Raw genomic sequence first — 13999 nt, forward strand, 5'->3', positions numbered from 1 at the left:
TAGGTTTAGTGCATAGTCCCTTATACTCTCATGCGCTCGCTGCTTGCACCCGTAGAATCTAAGCTTAATCTCGGCTGAGGTGCGGGTATCAAAGGTGTCCTTCAGCCGGGTTAGTATCCCTGCGACAGTCTTCCTCCCAGGTGGCCAGGATTTTACTTCCCTTTTGGCTGCCCCTGTTAGTTGGGCCACCAGGATGCTCACTTTTTGCTCTTCTGTGAGGGGGTACACCTGGAAGAGGCTATCCAGCTTTTCTCTAAAGTCATGCAGGGTATGTGACTCCCCTGAGTACTGGGGTAGCCAAGCTGCTCCCGGGATATAGGGCATGGTGAAGGGCATAACTGCAGCAGCGGTAGCGCTGGCGGGGGTTGAGGCAGTGAAGCTCTCCTCCGTATCCGACATCTTCCTCCCCCCTAGTGGACCGTGGCCTACCTTGCGATGATCCTCTTCCGTAGGCCGCGGCTCCGCAGTGGATCGTCAGGGTTGAGGACCTTCCGTCGCGCTCCTGTGACGTCGGCGTCTGCTGGGCTCCTTCCAGGACCTTACGCAACGTCCGGACGTGAGGCGGGGCTTCAGTTTCGCGCGCTTTCGGAGTCCACGCCCCTCTTCTTCCCGCGCGGCGTCCTCAAGATGGCGTCCAATGGCGGGAAAACTCCACGGATGGCGGGAAGAAGGTCGAAGATGGCGCCGGATGGCAGGAAAACTTCGCGGATGGCGGGAAGAAGGTAGAAGATGGCGCCGGATGGCGGGAAACCTTCACCACTGGTAAGTTTGAACAGTCTTTGCTTTTCAGGCACGCAGTACCCGGTGGTTGCGGGCACGAAATCCTGCCGACTACGCCAAAGTTGACGCGCCCCTGGGCCTGTGTCGCGCTGCGGTGCGCACGCGGGAGCTTACCCGGAGCCGGATCCGTGGAGGGTTGTAATCTCGTGGCGGTGACCCGGTCCGTGCCCAGGGAGTCAAACTAGACGGCAGTCTATTAGTAGTAATAGTTGATGACTACGCCACCCGTTGAGTGCAGCCAGGAAGCTGCTGCTGCAGGGCAGACCGCTGAGGCCGGTGGTAGGATTGTGCAGCGTGATAGTATAACCCCCAACGGGAGGGGTATGGCCTCAGGGCAGCCGACGTGGATGATGGGGGTAGCAGGAACCACTCAGAGACGGTACGGTGTAGTTCAGGGTCTTTACTGGTAAGAACGACAGACCCTCCCGGAGTACTTGCTAGCAAACGGGGCCTGGTCAGTCTTTGAGCAGATGGGATCTCCCCTGGCCAGGCGTAGTTGTAGGCCTCCCAAACTGACTGTACTCTTCTGGCTACCTTGCTAGAAGCTGATGTAAGTAGCCCACGTCCCTGAGTGTACCGTGTGGTGCTCACCCGTATGGCCGGTGACTCGGGGCCTTCTAATGGCTTCCGCTCCACGATGGCGGTGCTGGTCCCACGCGTGTGACCGTGCCTTCGGGCTTCTGGGCCAGAGGACCTGAAATCCCCTGCCTGACGGATTCTGCTGCTGGGTAGGAGTTAGTCCCCACAGCCTCGGACTCCGGGTCCGGTAAAGAATCTTCTTAGTCAGGGCGAGCTCTGTAGCTGCCAGCCCCTGACTCCTTGTAACTCTGCTGTTTCCTATGCTGCTTCTCTTCTCCACTCTCCTTGTCTGACTCACCCTGCCTCAGCCCCGGGTTTATACAGGGGAAGTTCTTCCCCTCCCAAGACTGGGCAGGAGGTGTGGCATGCACAGGATCCCTGACCAAAGGACATCCCACCTGCTCTCAGACATAATATCTCTATCACTGTGGCAACCAGACCCCTGGGGTGTCACAAATACAGGAACCTTCAACTGTGATAGCTAGAACATTTTCAAAATGGCCAGTGTTGTGTGGTGTCCCCAGTATACAGCAGTTAGTACCTACTAAAAGTGGTCTAAGGATGGACAATCAGTGATAATTATGGAAAAATGTCAGAAAAAAATGGCAGAGCTGGAGCATACTGCAGTCGCAAATAAAGATTATTGACCCATAGAAGCAGCAAAAACTGTCAAAATATGTGATAGACTGAACTTTTTAGAGTATACTGTAATCTTAGGGTATATGCACAAAATGTCTTTTAATATCCGCAAAATTTTCCAAGAGGAAGACGCTTCAGGATACCTCTGCAATTTTTGGCCTGAAGCATCTTTTTCCTGTGTATTTTTCATTGTTTCGTGAGCATTTGCTTTGTTGCTTTTGACCTCCGGCGATTTTTTTTTTTAGCGTTACTCTATAGTTTTGGAGTCATTTTTTTTTACTAATTTTTTTAGTCATTTTCCAGTCATTTTTTTCTCCATTCAAGAATGAAGAAACCGCTTTCAGTTTCTATATTAAAAGCACTGGGAAAACTCAATAAAACCCCAGTCTTCTAGTTGTCTTTTGAGCCGTCCCATTGACTTGTAAAGTATAGAGCATCTTCTGAGTGGAATATTCCTAAAAAGTGGTTTGCTCATTTTGTTTTTTACTTCTTGGCATCTGTGGAAACCAAAAGTGGTTAAAAGATGCTCAAAAGCCTGAACATATGATCAGAAAGTTGTTTTTACATAGAAATGCTTATGTTCATCCTTTTGAGCATTTTCTGAGAGCTTTTTGAAATAGAATCCACTTAATTGAGTGCACATACTCTTACAAGTAATATCTGGGTGCAGTTTTTTTAATTAATAAAAAAGTGTGAAAAGCACTATGAAAAATAAAAAAAAAATTCTTAAATGTATGAATCCAGCATAAGGCCATTTTCATATGTGTATGGGCATTTTTCTGCACTCGTTTCATGGACTAAAAAATACCATCCCAACTGCAGATCTGATCACATGAACTAATAACATCATAAGTTCTTGTGATGCTTGTAGTTTGGTTGATCAGATTTGTAGTTAGCTCGGATTTGCCGCCATGATGTGGGTACAATTGTGTGATATTAGTATAAAAGTGGGTTTAGTTACTGCAGTCCTAGCATAGATAATTGCTTCTTCAGGTAAATGTGTCATAGTATCAATGAGGGATTATACAACATGTTCTTGGCACTTCGGGAAAGGACCTAAGGAAAATCTGTTAACTCTTGACTCATGATTCCAACCAACACTAGATATCTACTGTGAAGACTCGGGGTCTCCCATGGGCATAATACTACTCAGACAACACAGAGTGAGGGTAAATCAGTTGTCACACTGTCACAGAATACTGGAGGTAGGGGGCCTAAGCTGACCCTAAGCTGGGGCCCTGACTAATCCCTCAACCTGGAGGTACTGTTAAAGGTACAGAGGTCCAGGCCGCCAGCGTAACCCCTACCTCCTGAGGATCCCTGCACCTCAGTAATCTAGTCCTGAGAAGGACCCCGATCACAACAATTGGGAACCAGAAATAATATGCCCACACACAGTATTTAGACGAACGAGACAGTACAAGGGAAAAACCAAAACCACCTTGCATACAACTTCTACACAACTACAACAGAGGGAACACCAACGGGAAAGGAGATAAATGATAAAGCGAGGAAAGGGAAAAAACACTTCCAAATACACTTATCTCAGCAACTCCAAACACCACGATCCGCTCTGTAAGTCTGAATGAAAAGCTTTCACCGACACCTCCCAAACAGACCTGCAGGAATATGAAGGAGTCTCACTAAAGAAGCATTGATTGCAGCTGGGCGAGGCTGGACCTCAGCTAGCCCAGAGAGAGAGAGAATTAACTCCTTCACTGCCGAAAAACCACAAAGCACCAACAAGTCAGCTGCGAGAAGTCAGGCTGTGTACTCGTGACGATCTTCGTGGCAACACACCCGTGACAGTACCCCCCCTTCTACGAGGGGCCTCCGGACCCTCAGGGCCAGGTTTATTCGGGTGAGTCGTGTGGAAGGCCCGAACTAATCGGTCTGCGTTAATATCCGACGCAGGAACCCACATCCTCTCCTCAGGACCATACCCCTTCCAATGAACCAAGTACTGAAGGGACCGGCGATTAAAGCGTGAATCAATGACCCTCGATACCTGGAACTCCAAGTTACCATTGACAACCACAGGAGGGGGAGGTAAAGGTGACGGTACCACCGGCGCCACATACCTCTTAAGCAATGATCTGTGAAACACGTTGTGAATTTTAAACGTAGGGGGGAGGTCAAGACGGAATGCCACCGGATTAATAACAGAACTGATTCTGTACGGCCCGATGAACCTGGGACCCAGTTTCCAGGAGGGAACCTTAAGTTTAATATTCCTGGTAGACAACCATACCTGATCGTTCACACTTAGGTCCGGACCAGACACTCTCCTCCTATCAGCCATACGTTTGTATCGGTTCCCCATAGTATTCAGATTCTTCAGCACCCCTCTCCATACTGAAGCGAGAGATGAGGAAAATCGTTCCTCCTCCGGAACCCCCGAAGAGCCCCCCCTACTGAAAGTACAAAACTGGGGGTGAAAACCATATGCCCCAAAAAACGGGGACTTACCAGTGGACTCGCTCCGCCTATTATTGAGAGCAAACTCTGCCAGAGGTAAGAAAGAAGCCCAGTCCTCCTGGTTCTCTGACACAAAACACCGAAGATATGTCTCCAAGCTCTGGTTCATACGTTCCGTCTGACCATTGGTCTGAGGATGAAAAGCCGACGAGAATGACAAATGCATCCCCCGCCGTGCACAAAACGCCTTCCAGAACTTGGACACAAACTGAGACCCCCGATCAGACACCACCTCGGAGGGTACCCCGTGAAGCCTCACAATCTCCCCAATGAACACCTGCGCAAGAGTTTTAGCATTAGGGAGAGCCGGAAGAGCGATAAAATGTGCCATCTTGCTGAACCTGTCCACTACAACGAGTATGACCGTTTTACCCGAAGACGGAGGGAGGTCCGTAATAAAGTCCATAGACAGATGAGTCCAAGGACGCTCCGGGATCTTCAAAGGTAAAAGGGCCCCAGACGGACGGGTATGTGAGGTCTTAGAGCGCGCACAAACCCCACAGGACGCGACAAAAGTTACCACCTCTTTATGTAAGTTAGGCCACCAAAACCGACGCGAGAGGAGATCCACAGTTGCTTTACTCCCCGGGTGTCCTGCAAAAACTGAGTTATGGTGTGCCTCGATCACCTTTTGTCGCAACTGATCTGGAACGAACAGTCTCCCCGGAGGTCCAACAGGGGCGTCCCCCTGAGCCTCCAATATCTCCTCCTCCAGCTCAGAGCATACTGCCGAAACCACCACCCCCTCCTGAAGAATAGGAATCGGGTCGTCCGTATTCCCGGCCCCAGGGAAACTACGAGATAAGGCATCCGCCTTTACATTTTTAGACCCAGGACGATATGTAACGACGAAATTAAACCTGGTAAAAAACAATGACCACCTAGCTTGTCTGGGATTCAGACGTTTAGCGGACTCCAGATATAGCAGGTTCTTGTGATCGGTGATAACGGTGACCGGATGAACTGCCCCCTCCAAAAAATGGCGCCACTCCTCAAAAGCTAACTTAATGGCCAAGAGTTCCCTATTGCCGACATCGTAATTCCTCTCAGCGGACGACAATTTTTTAGAGAAAAAGGCGCACGGATGCCACTTACCAGGGGACGAACCCTGTGACAATACTGCTCCCACCCCTACCTCGGAAGCGTCTACCTCTACAAAGAATGGCTGAGACGCATCAGGTTGAATGAGTATGGGTGCCGAGGCAAAACATTTTTTCAAGGAGGAGAATGCTTGACAAGCCTTGTCAGACCACCTAGAAAAATCCGTCCCCTTTTTAGTCATGTCTGTGAGAGGCTTAACCATGGACGAGAAATTACGAATGAACTTCCGGTAATAGTTAGCAAACCCCAGGAAACGTTGTAGTGCCTTAAGATTCTCCAGCCGATCCCACTCAAGAACTGCCCGCACTTTCCCAGGGTCCATACGAAAACCGGACGCTGAAACCAGGAAGCCTAAAAACTGGAGTTCCTGTACGGCGAACACACACTTTTCCCACTTGGCATACAGTTTATTATCCCGCAAGATCTGTAACACCTGTCTAACGTGCTCCTGATGAGACACCAGATCCGGCGAATAAATTAAGATATCATCCAGATATATGACAACAAACTGTCCCACCAGGTGGCGAAAAATATCATTAACAAAGTGTTGAAACACCGCCGGGGCATTAGTCAGACCGAATGGCATGACAAGGTTCTCATAATGCCCCTCCGGAGTGTTAAAAGCCGTCTTCCACTCATCCCCCTCCTTCATCCTAATCAGATTGTACGCCCCCCTGAGATCCAACTTAGAGAACCATTTGGCGCCCACGATCTGATTAAAGAGATCGGGAATAAGTGGGAGCGGATACGGATCTCGGACCGTAATCCGATTAAGTTCACGGAAATCCAGGCAAGGGCGTAGGCCTCCATCTTTCTTCTTAACAAAGAAGAACCCCGCGGCCACCGGTGAAGATGAAGGTCTAATATGCCCCTTAGCCAGACTTTCAGAAATATAATCCTTCATGGCCTGCCTCTCAGGACCAGAAAGGTTATACAACCTAGCTTTAGGTAACTTGGCCTCAGGGAGCAGTTTTACAGAACAGTCATACTCGCGATGAGGAGGTAGTTCCTGACACCCATTCTCCGAGAATACATCCTCAAAGTCCGCCAGAAATGGAGGTAAGACCCAAGGAGTAACCGCACCGATGACCGTGTTCATGCAGTTTTTATTACAGAATTTACTCCATTGGCTTATCTCTCTGGTTTGCCAATTAATAACCGGGTTATGCTTAGCTAACCAAGGAAGGCCCAACACTATAGGAGTGGGAAGACCCTCCAACACGTAGCAAGACAACAGTTCTTTATGTATTGCCCCCACTTGAAGTTTTACGCCATGCACAGCTTGCAAAAAACTTCCCTGACCGAGAGGCCTGGCATCGATCGAGAATATGGGGATGGGTTTAGCCAACTCACTCAATCGCATACCTTGAACCCGGGCAAACCGAGCATCAACCAGATTAGCCCCGGCCCCACTATCCAGAAGAACAGATATCCTCTCAGTTCTCGCACCCACCACCACCTCCGCCGGTACGAGAAACTGAGACGAACCTAGGGACGAAATACCTACTCCCAGATTGCCGTCCACCACACAACCTGGGATCAACAGTTTTTTCGACGACTCTTTACTCTGCAAGGGACGGGATGGACACCCCCCAATAAAATGTCCCTTTTTCCCGCAGAGGAAACACCTTCCTGTCTTATGGCGCTCCACCGGTCCCCTTCCCCGAAATGATGTCCCTCCTAATTGCATAGGCTCCTCCGGACTGACCAGGGGAACCACCATATGAGAGGACCTTGTAGGAGGTGGAAACATTACAGGGGGTAGAGTTATCCCGCACCTCTCCCGAAACCGTCTGTCAACGCGAATGGCAAGGGCCATAGCGGCTTCCAGTGACGCGGGAGAGTCATACTGTGCCAACACATCCTGTAATTTGTCGGATAAACCATGACAAAACTGGCTCCTAAGAGCCGGGTCATTCCACTGGGTGTCCGTGGCCCACCTACGGAACTCCGAACAGAATTCCTCCGCCGGACGATCTCCCTGCTGAATCCTACGTAACTTAGACTCAGCAAGGGAGATCCGATCTGGGTCATCATATACGAGTCCCAGAGCAGCGAAAAACCTATCCACTGACTGGAGAACCGGGGAGCTTGGGGGAAGAGAGAACGCCCAAGATTGTGGGTCCCCTTGTAGGAGCGAGATGACAATTCCCACCCTTTGTTCTTCGCTGCCCGATAACCGAGGCCGCAGCCGAAAGTACAATTTGCATGCCTCCCGGAAAACAAAAAACTTGTCCCGCCCCCCAGTGAACCTGTCAGGGAGAGCTACTTTAGGTTCTGGTCCGGCTTGCTCCAGAGGATGCAAAACCTTGGACCTAACGTCCGCCAGCCCCATGGACAAACTCTGCAACTGCCGAGCTAGACCGGCTACTGGATCCATGGTAGCTGGAGAAAAACTAAGTTGGTCGGTGAAAATGTCACACTGTCACAGAATACTGGAGGTAGGGGGCCTAAGCTGACCCTAAGCTGGGGCCCTGACTAATCCCTCAACCTGGAGGTACTGTTAAAGGTACAGAGGTCCAGGCCGCCAGCGTAACCCCTACCTCCTGAGGATCCCTGCACCTCAGTAATCTAGTCCTGAGAAGGACCCCGATCACAACAATTGGGAACCAGAAATAATATGCCCACACACAGTATTTAGACGAACGAGACAGTACAAGGGAAAAACCAAAACCACCTTGCATACAACTTCTACACAACTACAACAGAGGGAACACCAACGGGAAAGGAGATAAATGATAAAGCGAGGAAAGGGAAAAAACACTTCCAAATACACTTATCTCAGCAACTCCAAACACCACGATCCGCTCTGTAAGTCTGAATGAAAAGCTTTCACCGACACCTCCCAAACAGACCTGCAGGAATATGAAGGAGTCTCACTAAAGAAGCATTGATTGCAGCTGGGCGAGGCTGGACCTCAGCTAGCCCAGAGAGAGAGAGAATTAACTCCTTCACTGCCGAAAAACCACAAAGCACCAACAAGTCAGCTGCGAGAAGTCAGGCTGTGTACTCGTGACGATCTTCGTGGCAACACACCCGTGACATCAGTGTGGCAATACTTTATTGCACCAACAAACAGACAATAAACATAAAGAACAACCCAGCAAATACCCAAGATGGTGCAAAATTACAGAGTCTCACTCTTCTGCTGACTCGCTGGGATAAGAGCATCTGCGTCTCCGAGGGGCTCCAAGGGCCGACTAACCCCACCAGTGGCACCTTGCTTTTGGCAGGCACCCACAGAGAGGAGGTAATGACAAGTTTTGGAAGCTGACAGTCCATTGAGGTACATGGCCAGGTGGCCAGAAGGTCCCAACCTGGCATCTCTGAACATATCCATGGAACTAGGTGACCGGAGGGTCCCAACCTCACTTTCTCCGACCGTATCCATGGGTTCCAGGTGACCCGAGGGTCCCAACCTGGCTACCCCAACCATCTCCATGGGACCAGGTGACCGGAGGGTCCCAACCTGGTTTCCCCAAATGTATCCATGGGTTCTGTGATAGTAAATGGAGCAGATCTGTATTCTTCCCGCCATTGCCGTTGGTCCCTTAAGCTTGCATCCTGTAGAATCCAAATCTGTGTCCGTCTTGATGGAGCCATGTGTCCTAGCTGCTGTTCTGAAAAGTCTCTCTGATTCTACTTGCAGAATGATAGAAATCCCTTTTTAAATTTACATCTGTGGCTTAGGTCATCATGCACAGGTCAGAGGGGGAGGTGGGATGAGTTTAACTCTCATTCCTCCAGCATTTAATTGATCTCCATAGTTTATCTTCTGTTTTGCAGGTCAACAAACTAGCTGGCCTGGCACAATCTGTAATCAACATGTTAGCAAACATCATTGTTCCATGACCCTACGTCCCTGTCTTGCAAAGCTAGCAGACAATAAGTTGCAGTAAATATCAACTCAAGTGTCAACATTCAGGCTGATACAAATAATATTGTGTGCTTCTTGACAACCAAAGAAAAAAACATAAATTCAAAAGTCAATATAAAGATAATCGTATTTATCCTGGCCTACTAAATTTACATCTGGATAATTAAGATTAAATGCTGTGTTGTCACATCTACATATTAGATTTCCATCATTACCAATGGAGCTGACCATGGTTATGGATGTGTAGAACTCCAGATAGATGGAAATATCAAATTCAACTCTACTTTTCTTTCCGACAGAACAGCTTTACTTTTTGCTATTTTAAAATAAAATTGGCAGCCTATCACAACTAAGTTTAATTGTGTACAAGAAAGATTCAAAAGAACCAAATTGGGATCATTGAAAAGTGCATCCGAGCTTGTATACTTAATTTCCCAAGGGGATAATGCTGGTTCCTGAAAATAATTGGATTCTTTGTGGCTAGTGATACTTTTTTCTATTAAAACAATTTGATTAATACTTGGAGAGGATGGTTTATGATTAGAGAACACAGAAGTATTTTGCCATCCATGTTGGCGAGAGCGCACAATAGGTCAGTAATGAGCGTCCTCTTGTAACGTAGCTGCTCCATGGATCCGAATGATTTCAAAACTAAAAATTCTATCAGCAGAAAGTGCACAATATTGTTAGCAAGTTTCAGGGAATCAGCTTCATGAATAAAGCTTCATCTTATCAGCCGAGAACCATGAACTCGAATTGGTTGCACGGCGGATCTGAATTAAGTAGCTCTTTATACCGTGGCTGGAGATTTGCAGCTTATTTGTGTAATTTTTTTTCTCCTATGGTTCGAATAAAGAAAGATGCAAATAAAAGAAATTAAATCTTTTTTTTTTATTACTTTACATAGTTCTCACTTGAATTATTAATTCATTGCTAGGATTTCACGAGAACTGTTTTCATTAACCCTTTTACATAAATTCACTAAGCTTAATATTTCCAAACCAGCTCCTTGTTATATGGTGTTTTTCCTGAACTGCTTGCCCAAAGGTAATGAATGACTGCATAATTTATTTTTCTACTCATGGTGGTATAGTTATTCACACAGCACAGTATATATGAAATGTGCATAATTCATAGAAGCACTCAGCAGCACCTTGGAAAAATCTCAGCAAGTTTTGGAACATCTGCCAAATTATACTGATCTGTCTAGAAGCATAAATTACAGATAGAAGGATTGACCACCAGCCAGAGCTGGAGTTTCCCCTTCGAGTATTTAAAACCAGATGGTTCCACTAGCAGAACGGGCTCCTTACAAGTAAAAGCACTTAAGGCAATTGGTGGAAACTTGGTTTGGCCAACTTGAGTGTTCCCTTGGATAGTCTAGAGTTCTCCTATCTTGTGCCTCATTCACAGGTCTGTGTTTGAACACTTCTGTCAAATAATGGTACTGTTGTCATCAGTGTTTGGTTAGTGTGTCCGTTTTTACCATCATGTGGTCATCAGTGTTTTTTCACGGATGGATAGAGAAATAAATAAATTATAAATCTTCTCCCATACCTTGCAATGTTATATATGTACGTGTTTTCACTGACCCATAGATTTGTACTAGCCCTTTTCATCCGTGATACCTGAAAAAAAACGGACGTCTCCGTGAGTTTTCCACGGACACATGGTAAAAAAATAAAATAAAAAACAGATGAGCTCTTATGAAATAGAGTTAGAAAAAAGGCACAAATAGAACAATGATTTGGTCCAAACCAAAAAAAGGCACATAACACACAAACTAGACAAAAAATAGGCACAAAAACAGTGATGAATTGGAACTGAAAAGTTTGGAGAAAATATTAGGATATTTTATTTTCACTGTCAGTCTGCTGTGGATAAACATCTGTTACATCCTTTGCATCATATTTCCTATCCTATTACATAAGTCAAAAAGCCAATAGAGCTTGTTTAGGTCATTTGCCCATATGCACAAATGCTCTTTTTTTCCTAAACAATTTTTCTGAAGTTGTCAGAACCGAAATATTCAATAGCGAGATGCTCTGATTATATCTTTCTTACTGCGTTTTTGCTGCATTTTTACTTTTTTATATACATTTTTAGTGCAGATATGAAGCATTTTGTAAGCAATTTTTAGGAAAAGGATTGTGATCATTTCAAAAGATATAGACCCCCTGTAGACCAACTATTAGTTTCTTGATCTATAGTCTGATGATGCAGGTGCATCTCACTAAGTTAGAATATCATCAAAAAGTTAATTTATTTCAATTCTTCAATCCAAAAAGTGAAGCTCAAATATTATATAGAGTCATTACACACAGAGTGATCTATTTCAAGTGTTTATTTCTGTTAATGTTGATGATTATGGCTTACAGCCGATGAAAATTCCACTGATTGTGGAAACTTCACACTAGACCTCAAGCAGCTTGGATTGTGGCCTCTCCACTCTTCCTCCAGACTCTGGGACCTTGATTTCCAAATGTATATTTGGAACTCTGGGACCTTGTGGAGTGTGTCAATGACTGCCTTCTGGACAACTGTCAAGTTAGCAGTCTTCCCATGATTGTGGAGCCTACTGAAACAGACTAAAGGACCTTTTTAAACGCTTAGGAAGCCTTTGCCGGTGTTTTTTGTTAATTATTTTAATTTACTGAGATAATGACTTTTGTGTTTTCATTGGCTGTAAGCCATAATCATCAACAATAACAGAAATAAAGACTTGAAATAGATCACTCTGCTTGTAATGACTCTATATAATATATGAGTTTCACTTTTTGTATTGAAGAACTGTTATAAATTAACTTTTTGATGATATTCTAATTTAGTGAGATGCACCTGTAGTATTCATGCTTTCATAGTAACATGTCGCCTTCCAGAATGGATTTCTTATAGTACAAATTAGATAACTGGTGGATGTGTGAAAATGGAAAACACTACTCTTTGCACTTGGGGCTGTAGAAGTGTTGGCTTATGCATTTGCATTTTGATGTACAATACAAAGTTACATTGTGGTACCGTGTTAGCCAGAAAAATCGATGTAAATACTTTTATGCCCAAAAATGATAAAAGTATTCTGAAAGTGATACCTTTTTTGGCTAACCAGAAAAAAAAAGCATTTGCATTTTACGATACCACTGAGGATTCGTTACCTGCTTAAATAATAGGACCTTGTAAATTAAAAATGAAAGAAATAGGAAAAAGAAAAATGAAAAAATGCTATGTAATGTACTCTACTACAGATTAGGAGTTAAAATAGCTGTAAATTGGCATTTTACCAGCGTTCTGATGCACAGTCTTAGGAGGTGTTAACATTAAGATTTCGGCATTTGCAGCACACCATGCTTTTCTATACTTCCAAGGAAAGTATACCTGTTGTAAAGATGTCTATGGCTCCACCGAGCAATACCTTTGAATAATACCTTATTTTGTGGTTGTAAATGCAATGTTGTAAACGACCTCTAAAAGTGTCTATTACAGGACAAAAAAAATTGATGGCTTATCCTATGTTTGGTTGTTGGCCAACTGCCAGGTTCTCTTTAAAGTGCTAGTGCTGTGAAATATGCTGGTGCTATATAAATGAATAAAATGATATAAATAATAAAAAAACAATAAAGTCATTAACATTTTCTTTCTGGAACTCCCTTTGAAAAAAAATGTCATTGCAAATGTTATACCTTGTAGAGATGAGTGAATAAACTACAGTGGAACTGAATTCTATTTGAAGTTTACAAAAATTCCCAAAATACTAATTTTTTTTGTAATTCGCTTCTGTGGCCACCATTTTTCTGATCTATAAAGGGCCACCAAAAAGTTAAAAAAAATTAAAAAATACTTATATTCACCTTACCGCTCACCTCTCTGGCCCCTCTTCCACACACCATGACTAGTCTGGTCCTCGACATATCTTCTAATACCTGCCACCTGCACTTTAATCCCCAGCTCTACTGAGGCACGGGATGGTTCTGCGCATGTGCTGCGAGGCCATGGTACACTTCATGATGTCATGATACTGTGACCTTTCACATGCTTGTGCAAAACCTTCCCATACTTTATCAAAGCCGGAAGTCCCGGGGTAACAGGTCATAGTGTAACCCAAGTTCAGACTATACCCGGAGTTAAAGCGACCGAGGCTTGATTATACCCAGGGTATATTATGGCCTAAGACAATTTATACTCCAGGGTATAAATTTGCCTAAGCCATTTCATACCCCCTCATGCCAGATTATACCCCCTCTGTTATTAGTAGTGTTGAGTGTTATACACAAGAATTACTTCATTTTTCAAAATCTTAATGGGGGTTCAACTTTGTCAGGTAAGTTATGTGAGAAGATAACTGACTTAAATCTTAAAGTTCTAAACACATACTGTAGACTTTTATTACTTGAACGACAAAATCTTCAATCAATAGAAATATTAGACTTCCACATCTCAGATGTTAGACTTCCCAGTCACATTGTATTGTAAGATCAATCGTCATCATGTGATTAACAACACAAATACCTTCCACCTACTTGTAAGTCAGTTTTAAGTTTTTAAAAAATG

At 45.0% G+C, this 13999-nt stretch overlaps 1 protein-coding gene across 1 annotated transcript in view; it reads left to right on the forward strand.

Moving 5' to 3' along the window:
- LRRC75A (leucine rich repeat containing 75A) overlaps positions 1-13999 on the forward strand; it is a 521438-nt gene that overhangs the window by 380368 nt on the left and 127071 nt on the right. The gene's annotated exons all lie outside the window — the stretch shown is intronic.

This window comes from Phyllobates terribilis, unplaced genomic scaffold, assembly GCF_046119375.1.
Source record: "Phyllobates terribilis strain yellow unplaced genomic scaffold, ASM4611937v1 Scaffold_2__4_contigs__length_985480577, whole genome shotgun sequence".
NCBI classification, from domain to species: Eukaryota; Metazoa; Chordata; class Amphibia; order Anura; family Dendrobatidae; genus Phyllobates; species Phyllobates terribilis.